A 17,039-nucleotide genomic window follows, 5' to 3' on the forward strand; every position below is an offset into this window, starting at 1 on the left:
TTGCATTTTGTTTCTAACCATAAAATTTTTCCAATTGAATATGTTTCAACAGGAGGAAAATATTTATATAAATTCCCAGTCAATAATTTTTTAAATTGTTAAATAATCTTGTTTTCCGAAAATACTAAATTCAAGTTTCATTTAAATCATCCGAGAGTCAAGAGCTACCGAAATAATAAGCAGACAAAGTATTTATTCAAGTTAATTATGTATAACGAAGATATAAATAAATAAAATATACCTACATTAACCCACACAAAGCAATGAGTAAAACCAATACGAGAAAGCTTGATTTAAAAAATAATTTAATTTACATAAAAACTTCTGTATTGAAATATAACTGTGTTACACTCGCAATTATTTGAGATAATATAACTATTAATACATTACAATAGCTTATTCCTCTATTAGGGCATTTTCGCCAAAATGTCTACAATCCAATTCACGGGATGTCCCACACATAAAAATTGCTCAGGATTTTATGATTTAGAAGTGTTGAATTAATTTTAAATAGTTAAGGATGACTTAAGATTTCTTGTTTTAATTTTACTTAAAAGAGAAAATTAAACCAAAGTTCCAAAATTTAATCCTGAAAACTGACATCTTACGGATTGCAGTACTGTCCCCTTTTCGAAATGTGATCTTTATTTAACAATTTCTCAGCAATTTCCCTATTTATTACTTACTGCAAACGTTTAAATTATTGTAATTTCGTTGTAGTTTTCAAGTGTAATAAACTCATAATACATTTTAATACAATTATATTATTTTAAATTAGTTTTAATCGTGTCCCCTTGGTATCTGTTAACTGGACATGTCCTGCACCGTTACCGTAAATGCTCAATAATTTCGTTCGGTTCTTTTTCTACCTTCCACAATTTTTTTATACAAATAGCAACACCAAATCGAACACGAGCTATGTCAGCAGCCATTTGAAGTTTAAGCCATTTTAGCGTTCATTTTTGACAGTGTTTTGAGCGGTAACGGTCATTTTGCAAAGTTTTCACCTCATACTGAGCGGTAAATGTTTCACGATTCTAGAACGATTTTGTAATGTTAATGTTAAAAAAAAGGTAGTTTCACATGGTGACATTATTTGTGGTTTTATATAGATTAAAGATATTCAATTATCTTAACACATATTCAGTTAATGATTAAAAATCTAAGAAAAGATGTGCGACCGTTACGTCCTTTTCGTTACCAAATGGCTGGTAACGTATTAGCTGGACCAAAAAAGTAACGAACGGACAACGTAAACATATGGATACACTGAGAGAATTGAATGAATGAAAGCTTTATTGTACACACCAAAATAATGAAATAACATTAAGTAAAATATACATAAATTGCACAATAGGCGACCTTATGGCTACAGAGAATTTTTAGTACTATAAAATTGCTCTGCTTATTAGCCACCTGCCAAATTTAACTTGAGGTTTATAAATTGGCTTTTGTTCTGAATTTAAATTTAAAACAAATTGCATGTCAATTATGAGATAAATATGCTAGCTACAAAACTACATCAAGTAAAAGCTTTAAGTAGTCATTCTTAATTAGTCCCAGTATGTCCTCAACTTTACTATGTCAGGACCGTTACTGATTGGTCAGATATACGTGACTGTCCCCTGAAATATTGAAGAGTTTTGATAGTTTTTCTTTATTTTGTGAAAAAAAAAATAATATTTTCTTATATAATTTCGAAACAAATGCATTCTCAAGTACTGATTGAATTGTAATTCTAGATTTGCCCCTAGTTATTTCATTAATAAAATAAAAGTTAAGTATTGCATTTTCGTAAAAGTAACGGTCATGACAATTTGTTACAAGTTACAATAAGTAATTATTTCGTTTTTAACTAGAGTTTATGTTCATTTGCTAGACAAGACAATTCTTAAGGGGATGAATTAATTTTTCTAACATTTACGGCCCTTTTCAAACCTTCGTAATTTTTATATTATTAAAGTTGTCGTGATGAAAATTCTTGACAAGAAAGTTCAATAGTAACACAATACGTCTACCGTTTTAGAAACATGATTCCATGATATTTTCTCGATAGAAAAAAAATACAAAGTTATCATTGTTATTTTTTTTTAATCTCTGGCATCTTCAAAATAACAAACGTAAAGTTACGACTTTTTGGATATTAACTATAAAATATACAACCTATACGTCTACCGTGTTAGAATTTTGAAATATGCGATGGTTTTGAAATAAACAAGAAATACTTGAAATTAGCGCGCGACCAGCCAATATAGCGAGAGCCGCCCTGTACCTTCTTACCCCGATCGCTGCACGAGTCATTCCCGCTACGGCCGTCACACGGGGAACTTGTGTCGCTCGCGCAATCGTAAAAAAGGGTGACAACACGATAAGACAAAATGAGACAAATGGGGACAATAAAGAAAATAAGAAGAAGAAACATAAAGGTTGGAGGAAAAAGAATGCTTACAATTCGAACAAATTAATGAAGTAAGTTGGTTTTATTTTAAATTTGATGATAATTGTATTATAGACGATGTTTGATATGTACCCCTGTTTTAAGTACATAACGAATGTGTAAGATTTTTTCATTTATAGCATAAATAATCTGTTCAGAAATCCGGAATCCAGAAGGAAAATAAACCCACTGATTGTTCACAATGTGAATCCACTCCTTCGTATAGGTATATTAAGAAGAGCTGGAACGTCAACACATTTACACATTGCACATGTTAGGCCGGGAGATACTGACACAAAATTTCGGGTCTTTTGTAACAGGATGGCGGTCTAGAGGGGTCTTAGTACGTAATGACAAAAAGAAAAATGATGGTCAGAACGCTGGTACCGGCGGACTAGTCGCGTGGGCGTTAGTCACACTCGTCGGATAAATAGCGAAAGTCCAACGATTTGTAACACAAAAATTTTAGAATTTACCGATAGCCCTTAAAAAAGATGTAAGCGGTAGTGTCATGCCATACTTTGACGATGTGACTTACAGTCCGCCATACCGACGTGAATGCGTTGATTTAAAAAAAACAATTCAACCATTTGTACCGGGCTAACTTTTGCACAGGTAACCATCGTCGTGCAGCCATTTACTAAAATCGCCATGCCATACTTTTCGGACGATTCCAAATGGTCGCCATACCGCGGATAATCTGCAAATTTTTGAATTTTTTTTTCTCGCCAAACGATTTGTACCACCCTACATTTTTTTTTCAACAACTCCTGAATGATTATAAATAGAAGTGTGATAATGCCTGTGGGAGGTGACGAATGTGTATAAGATTTTTTTCTTATTGTAAGATTTTATTCGTAGTTTGAACGATTTGTAGCAGTATGGCACTAATTTTTCCCTCTATCAAAAGTATGGCAAATATAATAATGGTCACGTTGCATCATATACTTTCCAAAAATGCCGTATTGGTACAAATCGCCAATTCTTTACATTTTTTTTAAGTCTTGGCTTAAGTCTTACAATCATCCGCCCCATGTTTGCATTCTGCGATATTTTTTTCTAGGTAGAATTGTATACAAACAAACAGAATATAATGATCCCATACTGTAAAAAATTATTTTACGTATTGTACAGTCTTATTTTTGAAACGTGACGAATAAATTAATTTTTCAAGTATGGCAGCACTTTTTCCCCCTACTAGAAGTATGGCAAATATAATAATGGTCACATTTTATCAAATACTCTCCAAAAATCCAAATGCAATACTGGTACAAATTGTTTGGCGAAAAAAAATTTTTTTTTGCAGATTTTCGGCGGTATGGTGGCCATTTGGAATCGTCCGAAAAGTATGGCATGGCGATTTTCGTAAATGTCTGCACGATGATGATTACCTGTGCAAAAGTTAGCCTGGTACAAATGGTTGAATTGTTTTTTTTTAAATCAACTTTCGCTATTTATCCGACGAGTTCGACTAACGCCCACGCGACTAGTCCGCCGGTACCAGCGTTCTGACCATCATTTTTCTTTTAGTCATTGCGTAATAAGACCTCTGTAGAACCGCCATTCTGTTACAAATGACCCGAAATTTTGTGTCAGTATCTCCCGGCCTATGTATGTGTCATTTTTTGCAATTGTTTATAAATACAGGGTGATGTAATTGGTGTAGTACGAATAATTATCTAAAAATCTATGAAGAATTTTATGATACAGTAAATGGAAGAATTATAGACTATTTTACAGTATTTAATAAAATCATTTAATTTTTTGTTCATTTTCATTAGAAATGTCAATTTTTCTCACCAAGGTGGAAATTTGGATGATAAGGATCTTGTTAGAAAAATATAAATTTTGACTAAAATCGGCATTTTTTTTTCAAAAATCAAATTACTAATTAATAATCAGAGTTATCACATTATTAAAAAAATAAGCCAAACTATACACCATTTTTACCTACTTGATGCAATCCTCAAAGATCATGGACATAGTGTATTGCGCCTTCCACCATACGATCCAGAACTCAACCCAATAGAGTTACTATGGGGCATAATTAAAGGGAAAGTAGCATCACAAAATGTGAACTTTAACTTGAAAACTGTGGAAGAATTATTTAGAAAGGAAGCAAATGCTATTAGTCTGGATATGTTTAGTGACGTTTGGAGAAAGACGCGAGAACATGAGGAAAAATATATTCAATTAGAACCAAAAGTAGATAATTACACTGACTCATTTATAATAACATTAAGAAATTCCGACGGCGAGTTCTTCGAGCGATGAAAGTTTCAGTGAAGTAGATGATTACGATTATGATTAAATAGATTATTCTTCTTCTCAATAGATACTGCTTTCTGAATTGGTGGTAAATGTTAAAACTGTTAAACTGTTATGACGATTCAAAAGTGCTTCTAGAAGAAGTCTAATTGTATAAATGTTTGAGTTTGAGTTTAAAACCAATAGTGTGAAAATTATACAATAAACATGTAACACATATTTGGTAGCGCGTATTGGTAATTTGGTAGGTATTACGTACTTACTACAAATATAATATTTCTTAGATATCTTTACTCGACCAAAGTCAGGACAAGACTGCTCCGCAACTGCAGAAGACGTCCGTTATTTAAATCATTATCAAAACAACCATCCGTGTGTTAGACCGGGGTCGATAATTTTTGAAACAAAAAAAAATGTTGTGTGGTTTTATGAAACCACGGTAAAAGTGAAACTGTTCGAACGGTTCCGAACACTGCTTTGTGTAGCGCATGTCGTGTGAAGGTATACCTACTCGGCAGCCGCGATACACGCGACATGCGCTACACAGACCAAAAAGTTTGAGACGATGTAATAAAAGTTTCACTTTAAAAAAATAGTAGTAGGATGAAACCTATTAGAAAAGGAGGGGAATGTGATAAAAATTAAAGGAAAAATAAATTACAGACAATCCGATTATCACACTGTTTGTATGCATTTTCTGAGTAAATTTACTATGGTAATGTATATTATATTTTAGACCATTAGAAAGTCAGCGCACGTGTTATTTGTATTGTTTTTATGACCTGAAATTTAATTATTATTTGATAATTGAATAATTATTAATACTTTTATCCAATTGATTATTATTAGAATAAATAATTAACTTCATCAATTGATTTACTTTTAAATTATAATTTTACAGGTAAATTATGAGAGCTTTCATAATTATATTTGCATATATTTATCTACAACGCACCCATTTTACAATTCAAGTCTAAAATGAAACTAGAGTCGCATTTATTTTTGAACATACTGTAAGTGAAATTGCATAAGTGTGAGTACTGTGAACATGCCAGCTTTCCTTAATTGACCGATAAGTACCTTTATTCAGTCAAAAATGTATGTTATCAAAGCTCTACTGGTTTTATCGCATGATTCCATTTTTAGCAAAAAGCAACAAAGTGCAAAGAAATAAAAAATCATGGTGAACTTAGTGGAAGTATGGCGGACATAATATGGAACAGGAGCTCATTGGAGTAGTATTATATTTAAAAAAAATACGAAATAATTTCAAGAATTACATTTCTTAGAAGGTGGTAGATAAATATGTTGTATAAAGAATTTGATGTTGATATTTATTTCATTTATACTTACTACACCTGTGCGGGAAATTGCTTAGTAATAAAACAGGTTTATATTCATATTTACATATTAATGTGAGTTTTCATTTCTAAAAATTTTGTGTAAGTATATTAAATTGAGTTCCTGGGTGATCTGGAAACACAATTGGGCCCGGAAGATGGCGCTGCAGTCACTCCTCCTAATGACATGAACCGATTTGGATGAATATTTGTGTGCACATTTCATTTTTGTGGGATGATTGGTTGATTCGCTTTCACATTAGCTAATATTATGTATTTTTGTTGTTAGAAAGTAAACTTAATTTAATGTTTATAATACATTATTATTGGTATAAATAAGCCAGTGTTCGTCTCACATTGCTGTACCTGCCTACCTACCCTACCAGGGCCTAACTTTGTTCTGGCTATTTTATTTTTATTATTTGTAATGAATAATTACAATTATAATAGAGTGCAAAAAATAAATACATGCGTCAATATATTTTGTGTTTTTTTTAAACAATTTTTTTATTTAAAAAAATATCATTCCAACCGCGGCTTTGCCCGCGTGGAATTAGATTATATCGTGAATCCTGTCTTATCCCACAGAAGTGTTCAGTTCGGATAAAAAGTATCCTATGTGTAAATCCAGGCAATTAGCTATATTTTATCAAAATTGGTAATGTAGTCTTGACGTGATTAAGTAACAACTAACAAAAAAATATACAAATTAACATCCAAAGTTTCGCATCAGTTTTACTGTATTAGTGATATCTTCCACTCTTGACTTTGACTGAGAAGAATTAGGGTTTATAACTTCTTTCAGAAATATTACCTTTCATTTCTGGGCATGACGTAATATCTACGTCAGCATCAAATTCTATCTAAATCCATTCAGTAGTCCGCTTTATTGAGTACCATTTCATTTTTTCAGAGTAACAATATTTTTTGTTATTTTAAAGATTATTTATAACCTGTATTATTTTGTAATAAAGTAAACATTACGAAATAATAATAATTATTAATAATGTCTAAGTAGTTGTTAAAAAGAAGATTATTTGTTTATAAGCAAGAAAATAAAACCAATAAACCAACAATTAATTATAATATGTATAAGAATATTATAACTGTATGACGACTCCATACATGTTTGTCCCGAGTCGGCCAGCGGCAGCGCGGCGAGTTTGCAAGAATGACTTCGCGCACACCCGCGTTCGCGATAGCGAGCTATTAGACTCCGCCCGCCAAGCAGTAGATTTTTTTTGTGTATCGTCTTAAGCTACTACATGCCAAAAAAACCCAATTCTAACTTTAGTTTTATTTCAAAAGCAAAATATTCTTAGGTAACGTTCTGGACCAAAAAACGTGCCTTAGTTCCTATTTTTCACTATTTCATATAAAATCGGGGTTTAAAATAAAATTCAAAAACATTTTTAGTAAAATTTAATTAATCTATTACTCTAATAAACCAACAATTACCCAAAATACTGAAAACAATATTCAGTAGCATATTTTGAGAGGTGGTACCAATTGAAAAAAAAATGCCCATTATATTTATTATTGGCCTGTCTACGGTTTCTAATTTCTATACAAATGAATCTACTTTGATGTTTGGATAAATAGCAGATTACATTAACACTTCGCTACCAATTACCAATTATTACCAAATTCAAATTCAAATTCAAATTCAAATATATTTATTTGCTCGTATATGGTTCATAAGGGTGTTACACAAAATTTTTTTTATCGCATATACTGCCATTTTAAATGGCGTGCAAAAATTTACAAATTAATATAGTCAAATTATAAAATACATTAAGGCTGCAGTCTAGCAAAATTGCGTTTTCAACAAGTTATTTGACAATTTTTTCCCGGCTAATGAAATGATAAACTGAATTTTTTTTTCTTGTTTATCAATAAGTGTTATATACGCAATGCGCGTGAATTTTTTCACATTTATAAAGTTACTTTATGTTACCTTAATCAGGCCTTCAAGATAAGTCTCTTTCCCCCAAAGACATTTCGAGCTAAGTTTATTTATTTATTTATTTATTAATACTTTATTGCTCTTAGAATCATTACAATAATACTTAATCTAAGGATACATTACAACAATTGGCGGTCTTATCGCTATGCAGCGATTTCTTCCAGACAACCGGACGTACGGAGAGAAATTAAATTAGAGGAAAGGTGAAGGGTAGAGCATAAAATATATATATTTATAAAAGAAATAAAACAAATAAATATAACACTAAATAAATTACCTGCGTAAAGATATATCCATATAATATATAATAGATACAGTATTAAATATATATTCACAATCAAATAAGAATATGTTACGTAACAATAGTATAATATTCATACATATAATATAAATAATTTATATTAAGTACAGCGAGAGAAATGATAATCACGCACCAATGCTTTAAAACTTGATATGGATTGTGCATTCTTTATATGTACAGGTAAAGCATTCCACAATTTGATTGCCTGAACGGTGAATGAAGTGTCATAGAAGCTGGTGTTGTGTTGTGGCATTATTAATCGGAGCATTTCAGTTGACCGAACAGGTTCACCATTGTTACCTCTAAACACAAATTTTTCTTTGAGATATTTCGGCATTTTCGGGAAAAACAGTACCTGATAAAGAAGATGTAGCACATGAGCATCCCGGCGAAATCGGATCGGTAGCCATTTGAGTTGAGACCGAAACTCAGATACATGGTCATATTTCCGTAGACCAAATATGAATCGTATACAGAGATTTTGTAAACGTTCAAGCTTGTTTAACTGGTCTACGGAGAGATTGACAAAACTCACATCGGCGTAGTCAAGTATAGGCAAAAGGAGGGATTGTGCTAGTAAAATTTTGGTAGGGAGAGGGAGGAAATTTTGTAAGCGTCGCAAAGACGCCACAGTTGCATAAACCTTCTTACTTACCTCTCTGATATGATGTTTCCAAGAAAGAGTGTTGTCGAAGTATACTCCCAGATTCCTTACAGTTTCGCTATAAGGAACTGAAGTGCCGTTAACTGTAATAGGTGGGAGATTCACCCAATTCACCCTTGCAATTAGAGAAGGACTGCCAATTATTATAACTTGTGTTTTTAATGGATTTACTTGTAGGCCATAAGCCGCACTCCAAGTTACAACGTTATGCAAATCCTTGTTAGTTAATTTGATGGCATGATGTAAATCGTCAAGGGTTGATTGGGTGTAGATTTGCAGATCGTCGGCATACATGTGGTAGTCGCATGTTAGTTTACTTGAGATTACTAGTTTGTGCACTCACTACGTTGCAACCGATTACAATTTATACAATCTGATCAGCGCATTATTATCCTTATATAGTCGTTATTAAAAACTGCTGAATACAATTGCCGAAAAACTTATGATTTTCCTAATTAGAACGTTATAAATTCATTAAATTTCCCATTTTTTGCCTTACAAAATCTATTGATAAATACTGCTAAAAGTTATTTTTTCCATTAATTTATTCGAGTTGGTTGAAGACCAATGAGTATTAATCCTTTAAAAAAATTTTTTTTTGAATTTTGATAATTCTTTAAATATAAAAAAAATATTTAAAATAATTAGGAAAAATCCTAGCGAATTTCTTTAGTCGCGCTCCTTGGGCCGGAGCGTTCTGACGTGTGCTCTACGCTCGATTTTCCTTCATACCGAAGTGAAAGTTGCTCTACTTCATTAAATTTAATATTTTTGTTAATTGATTATTTTTATCTTAGTTTTGTGCAAATATTCGTATTTTTAAACATTTGATTTCGATATGGAAAATAAACGAAAAAAATACGCGTGTAACTACTAGAAAAAAAATTATCTTCGAACATAAAGTTAATGAAACCAAATAGATTGCAAAGGTGATTGGCAACAATTTCTTTATTTTACGGGGTGTCAGTAAAGGGATGTATATTTCTTTAAAACTAAAGTAAGCTCATAAATTTTCTTATAATATATTTTTTTTTGAAGTTCCAAAAATGTTCATTTTTCGTTTGAGAAATACGAAATATAATATAAACTTGTATTGAGAACTTGAACTTCCCAAGTTCATCCGGGGAAATCCCCATACGGGGAAAATGATTTGTTTACTCCAAAATTATATGCCGAGGTGTTTTAATTTTTTTCTTCTAGTCATTTTCAACGTAGCGGCATGTTGTTTGATTATTAATTTTGTAACTTAAATACAGGATGTTGGTTTTATATTCTGATCTTACAGACGCGCTGACAAATATAGTCCGCCATTTCTAGTTTAGTCCACCAACTCTAAGTACCAATATTAAAACGAATGGATTATCATCACATCATCAAAACTCAGATGTAATGGAAGATCATAGAAAATTCAGTGGGTGTTGAGAACTAAACAAACACAAGTAACAGAGTCGCGAAGAATAAAAAAAGAGGACGAAAACGATAATTCGTTGATGCTTTCCCTTTTCGACGTATTGTTAGGGTACATCACCAATCTGCAAAAAACAAAACTGATGATTCCCAATTGCTGATTAAAAATGAAAAACAAATAATCGACAACAGTGGTGAAAATTTGCTGATCACAATGAAACATCCTTCAGTGGTAGCAGATTTACTCATTTAAAATGTATCGGTGAACAGCGTAAAGGAGAGGAGGACAGGAAAACATTATGAATGTGGATGGTGGATTGTATACAGGGTGTAATCGTTAAGTATGTGCAGGCGATTATGACGTTATTATTGCAGGTATCAAAAAACTTAAAACTGATATCGAAATTACTTTACCTAATGAGCAAAATGACAATAATAACTTTTTAAAAGTATAACGAGAAATATCTAAAAAATTTACTTTATACACTCCCATATCAAAAAGGGAAAATGGGACTAGTAGAAGTTAAATGTCTAATTCCGGCAAAAGACATGAATGCGGAAGATGCGGTTAAAAATAAAAAAATTAATATTTGAAATACAATGCAAAAAATAACACTTTTGAAATACAAATAAGCAGACTTCTGCTTCTGCAACTAAACGTTGCAGAAGCAACTAAACGTTGCAGAAGCAGAAGTCTGCTTATTTGCTGTTTGGACTGGAGTGAATCATTCGTTAAAAATAGAATATATAAAAAATTATGTAACGTTTAGGCAAAATAAAATGATGGACCATTATCAAGATTTTACATAAATTGCCTACTGTCAGAATTGATTGATTCGAGACTTCAGCATTCGATGCCCATCAAGGACCCATCCTATATCATTCAAGCGATTGAAAAAAAAAGAGATAAATCCAGTGCAACCGATAAAGCATCAGAATGCTAGCAAAAGATTTATTAGGTTTATCAATATAAATCTATATATTATACATAATATAATAAATCTGTAGAAGACGCGAAGACCGACATCCGCGCGGACGGAGTCGCGGGCGGAAGCTAGTCAGAAATAAATATCTTTTGTTTTCATTTGCGTATTTTTCTATTTTATAATTTTTTAACACAAACATTACATTTTTTTATTATATACAAAATTTGTTTATCCGTTTTATTAGTTAAACTGAACAACTTTCACTAAGAAACTTAGGTCGAAAAAAATGTATAGAGTTATGCATTTTGTATGGAAAGCTTATATTTTTTATATTTCGTCCAAATTTCTTTGTAAAAGTTGATCAGTTATATAAACATGAAGTTGAAGATATCAATAGAAAGTATTCGCAAATTTTGTGTACTGATAAAAAAAAATCACCCGGTGTAATTTTCACGAAAATTGTTTCAAATTGTCATTTTTGGTACTTATTACGAATATTAAATTATGCATACGAATGATTTAATTTTTAAAAATTAAGTGGAGCAACTTTCCCTTAGTACATTTGTATTATTTACATATAGGATGACAGGATGCATTTGTTTGCACTACTAGACCAAGCCCTTAATAGACAATTACAAAATTATACACAAAATACATTAATAAACAATTACAAAAATTACACATAAAATTACAATTAAATTAAATTAAGATTCATATTATATTCATGTCACGATCATTTAAATATTCCTTAATACTATAATAATTTTTAGCTTGTAGCAGTCTATACAGTTTATTTTTGAAAAAATTCAGTGTCAATTTTTTAATTGATAATGGTAAGTGGTTGTAAATAGTTATGGCCATGCAGTACGCATTATTTCTATATAGTGCAAGGCGGATCTTAGGTGAGCGCAATCTTTCTTTGTGTCGTGTAGTATTTGTTTTATCATATTTTTCAAAGAAGATCATATTTTTTTTAACAAATAAACATATTTCCAAAATGTATATACAAGGTAATGGCAAGATTTTTAATTTTTTAAAGAGGGGTTTGCAGCTATCCATAAAATGTACTCCACACATTGCTCTAATACATTTTTTTTGTAATTTAAATATTGATTGTATTGCTACAGAGTTACCCCATATTATTATACCGTATCTAAGTACCGATGATACGTACGCGTGATAAGCGATCATGGCCACATCTAAATTAATGGTCTGTTTCAACTTTTTTAGTACATACACAAAACGATCTAATTTATTTATAATTTTTGCAATGTGTGGTTTCCAGTTACAAACTAGAAACTACAGTTGTCTAGTGGTATACCCAAAAATACACATTCATTAACAGTAGTCAGCTGATTATTTTCGTATTTTATGTCAAGTTGTATGTTTGTATTATATGATTGGAAATTAATTATATTTGTCTTACTCATATTAATCTGGAGATTATTTAGTTTTAACCATTTTATAGCGTCGTCTAGAGCTTTAATTATGTCCCTTTCTAAGTCTTCCTTATTTTTACTTTTTATTATAAGTGTAGTGTCGTCTGCGAAAAGTATACTGTCTACGTTTATTGCATCTGGGAGGTCGTTAATGTATACCAAAAACAGGAGGGGGGCTAATATGCTGCCTTGTGGTGTACCATAATTGTTGCATGTATATGTAGATCTGTATGATTTTTGATGGGATTTATCGGTTTTAGTGATTTCCACGCACTGTTGTCTATTTTCATGTAACGTAGAGAAAAAACGATAAAAATCCTATACTGTACTATCCTACTATAATATTGTAAATGCGAACGTTTGTGAGGATGGATGTATGAGACCTATTTGCTATTCTTTCACGCAAAAACAGCTGATCGGATTATCATGAAGTTTTGGTAAGTATATAATATAATATTACGTAGTAGTTAGGTACATATTCATTAAACAATATGCTTTTAAAAATATACGTGTTTGTGAAAAAGTAAATTCTAGCCTGTGTTCAAATAAAACGAGTAGGTAGCGTTTATTTCCCTCTGAGTAGCGTGTATCGTGTACCTATCAAAAGTAACATTCAATTATGTATTGTGTTAATTTAATTTATTACGGATTCAACATCAAACAACTCTACGGTAAGTATCAAGGTGCGTATTAACTATAGAGCTATTATTTATTACCTTATAGCTAATTACTGCTGGGCGCTGGCTGCGATTTTGTCCATGTATCTACTGAAAGGTTTCATGACATAATATGAGCACAGGGGAATAAAATAAAAAGACCAGTATGTACATCCAAAAATATTTATTTCAATTATTACAAATTATCCTTAATCTAATTTTGAAAATCTAATACTGAATTAGATTCCTTACAATATTATTCAAATTAATAACAAAATAACGTATTTTACGACAAATTAATATTGAACTAATTATGTAGTTAAAACACGAAAGCGCATTACCTTGTTATACCAGCTGCATTAACCAAAAATTTTATATGATAATATAATATTTTCAACTGATATCAAAATGTACGAAAAATAGTACTTAATAAGTAATTGAACTGAGAACATATTTTAATATTCACACAAAGCTGTATTGTTTCGATATACGTTGTTTTTATTGTAAACTGCATTACATATTTTGATAAAAAAATACTGTAAAACAACAGCTATGATGAAATTTTCAAAATGAAAAAAAAAAAATACAAATTTGCCGCGCAATCGACATTTGACAGCTCTACGACTGAATGAGGCGGTTAAAAAAGTTTGTATAATATTAATAGAAATAATTATCGAGATTTAAATTGCTCTACACAAGATTTATTTTGTTTGTTTTATTACTATACTTCTTAAAGACACAATTAACTCGTACTCGTAATACGATACCTTGGAGTTGGAGCGAAAATATTGTTTGTAATAATTTGGCTAGGAAACTAATTGAAATTAAAATAATAATAATTAGAAAAATGTATTGTGAAACTGTTTAAAGCAAAAAACGTTTCGTTACACCAATTATGTTTATGAATGAAATACAAATGATTGCATGCTTTCAAAATACAAGACTTATGTACTAATGAAACTTTTCATGCATTTTGTTCGAAACTGTTGAAAATATATCTCAATAATCTAAATTTTGATACTGGTAGCACCATCTGTTGGCATTAATACTTACTAGAGTTCATTGATATGTTTAGTCTGTAGTTATCTGTGCAATAAATTCAGTTCCTTGTTGAAGCTAAAAACGTTGTTTCATTATAGAAACACGGTAGTAGGTCCGCCGTGTTTTGTTAGTTTTTAAAGTGACATTCGAAAATGAAACAACGATTTACGGAAAAGCACATAAAAATATAACATCACAGGGAGATAGAAACGCGTTTCATCGAGATTGGGTATCTAGTACCTATAAAGATAATTGGATGATTGGAATACTTAATGAAAATAGGAATTGTAGAGTCAGTATGTAATAATTCAGATTAGTAATTTATTGATATGATATTAGATACTTAGGTCGAGTGAACGCGTTTTTACAATAATTATTCGTTCTATTATACAAAGTATGTTTTAAACTAAATTTTCGAATTTCATCGTGTATTTTACAATAATTTGTTTTGAATGATATATAGATATATATACATATATAGTTAACTAATTATAATACTAACATAGTTTTAAGGTACACACTAACAATTATAAGGATGAATAGATTATTCAGATAGAAATAAACGAAAATAAATAAATAGTTCCCGTTCCCGTGGGATTTACGGGATATAACCTATCCTATTTGTTAATCCAAGTTACCTTCGATTCAGTACCTAGTATTTGCGTGAAAATGTAACAAACATATTCACATACATACATGCTCATACATCCATCCTCACAAATTTTCGCATTTATAATATTATAGTAACTAGGATAGGATAGGATAGGATAGGATTTTGATCATTTTTTTCTCTACGTTACATTAAGTAAATATAAATATATATGTATTCTGTGCGGTGAAACTTTGTTTTGTTCTGTAGGCAGGTATGTTATAACTATGGAAGCTTCAAAATAATTAAAAAAACAATCTTTCTACTATTTTAACCTCTATTAACGTGAAAGCTTATACGATCTATGAAATTATACCTATTTGTTATTCTTTCACGCAAAAACAGCTGATCGGATTATCATGAAGTTTTGGTAAGTATATAATAATATGTAGTATTTAATAAACTACTTATATGCTTTTAAAAATATACGTGTTTATGAAAAAGTAAATCCTAGCCTATATATTAATTAACACATTACAAAAGTTCAATTTAAATCAATCGAATGTGACCGGTATTAAACATAATATTATTATGAAGAAGATACCTAACCACCTAAGCAATTTTGATTATGACCATTTCTGACTGAAACGAAAGTTTATGTAAATTAGAATATTGTAGCCATATATCTGTTAGTGTTTTAATAAGTAGACAATTTTGTATTGACTTGTTATTTTTGTAAGAACACCGGTCTTCAATACATTTAAATACATACTTCCTATTAATTTAAAACCTCTATAAACGTGAAATCTGAAATTATTATATTTGTTATTCTTTTACACAAAAACAGCTGATCGGATCATCGTGAAGACTAATAATTGGCAAACTGTATATAATATTATGTAGTATTTAATAAACTATAATATAATGCTTTTAAAAAGTATTTTACAATAATTTGTTTTGAATGATATATAGATATATATATATACATACATACATACATAGCCTGTCAAAATCATAACCCTCCTTTTGCTTTGCCGTAGTCGGGTAAAAATATGTTGAATTTAATAACTTATTACCTGAAATTTTTTAAATTATATGTATTTTTAAAAGTGTTTTCCCGTTCAAAATATGTAATTACTAATAATAATTAATCAAAGTTACTATACATTTTTTTTATTGACTTTATATTTTTAATTTCACAGGTACAGCCAAGGAATCGGCTAGACTCTAGAGAAATAAAGAAGATAAAAGAACGTGCGGTGAAAGTAAACGACGACTTTAATGTAAAAAGAAATGAAAAACTTTGTGTTAATATGTTATAGGTATAAATAAAAAGAGATACCCGCTCTGCTACCCGAGAGGCCGAGACATATTTATTTAATACGTCCTTATATACGTATAAAATCAAATGTTTTTAAATTCTTAAGTCGATAATTAATGAAAATTGTATTTTACTTTTAATATTTTATTTTAAACTAAACATGTAATGCTTTGGGGTAAAACCTGTTAATTATGTACTTGTTATGAAATAAAATAAATAAATCAATTAATAAATTAATGTATTTTATTTATTACCTCTACACCCTTTACTTAACACACCTGTATGAAAATGAATACAATTTGAGAGGAAATTTTGTTATTTATTACATAGTTTGTTAAAAAATATATATTTGGAATAAACATGTTTATTCTCCTGTGAAAATCTTGTCAAATAGACGCTAGAGCTCCTTCCTTCAATGCGAATAAAAAACTAATCAATTCATTTTGGATTGAATTTGGTTTATATTCTATATATATGTTTGAGGACTCCAATTACTTACATTTTCAGTATCTTTTATATATTATATTTATTTATAGAATTAATCTGTATCTAATTTAATTTATAATATATTTTGTTTATAAAAACAATAATAATTTTTAACAAAAAAAACTGATATGTCTTTAAATAGTCAGAACCTAACCAATTGGGTCCAAAATATGCTTCCAAACAAAAAAAAATATCATC

General features: G+C 30.3%; 1 long non-coding RNA gene across 2 annotated transcripts; it reads left to right on the forward strand.

Moving 5' to 3' along the window:
• The first annotated feature begins 1,939 nt into the window (after nucleotides 1-1,939).
• LOC149474957 (uncharacterized) lies at nucleotides 1,940-6,270 on the forward strand. 2 transcript variants are annotated; one of them, XR_016318184.1, is made up of 3 exons: nucleotides 1,940-2,469; nucleotides 2,578-2,657; nucleotides 5,852-6,270. It is a non-coding gene; the product is annotated as an uncharacterized LOC149474957 (long non-coding RNA). The 2 variants fall into 2 exon arrangements; XR_016318183.1 differs by having other exon boundaries at nucleotides 2,596-2,657.
• Nucleotides 6,271-17,039: the final 10,769 nt, after the last annotated feature.

This window comes from Colias philodice, chromosome 32 (genome assembly GCF_061535455.1).
Source record: "Colias philodice isolate Cphi_HAF_F1 chromosome 32, ilColPhil1 Martin Lab GWU primary, whole genome shotgun sequence".
Taxonomy (NCBI): Eukaryota; Metazoa; Arthropoda; class Insecta; order Lepidoptera; family Pieridae; genus Colias; species Colias philodice.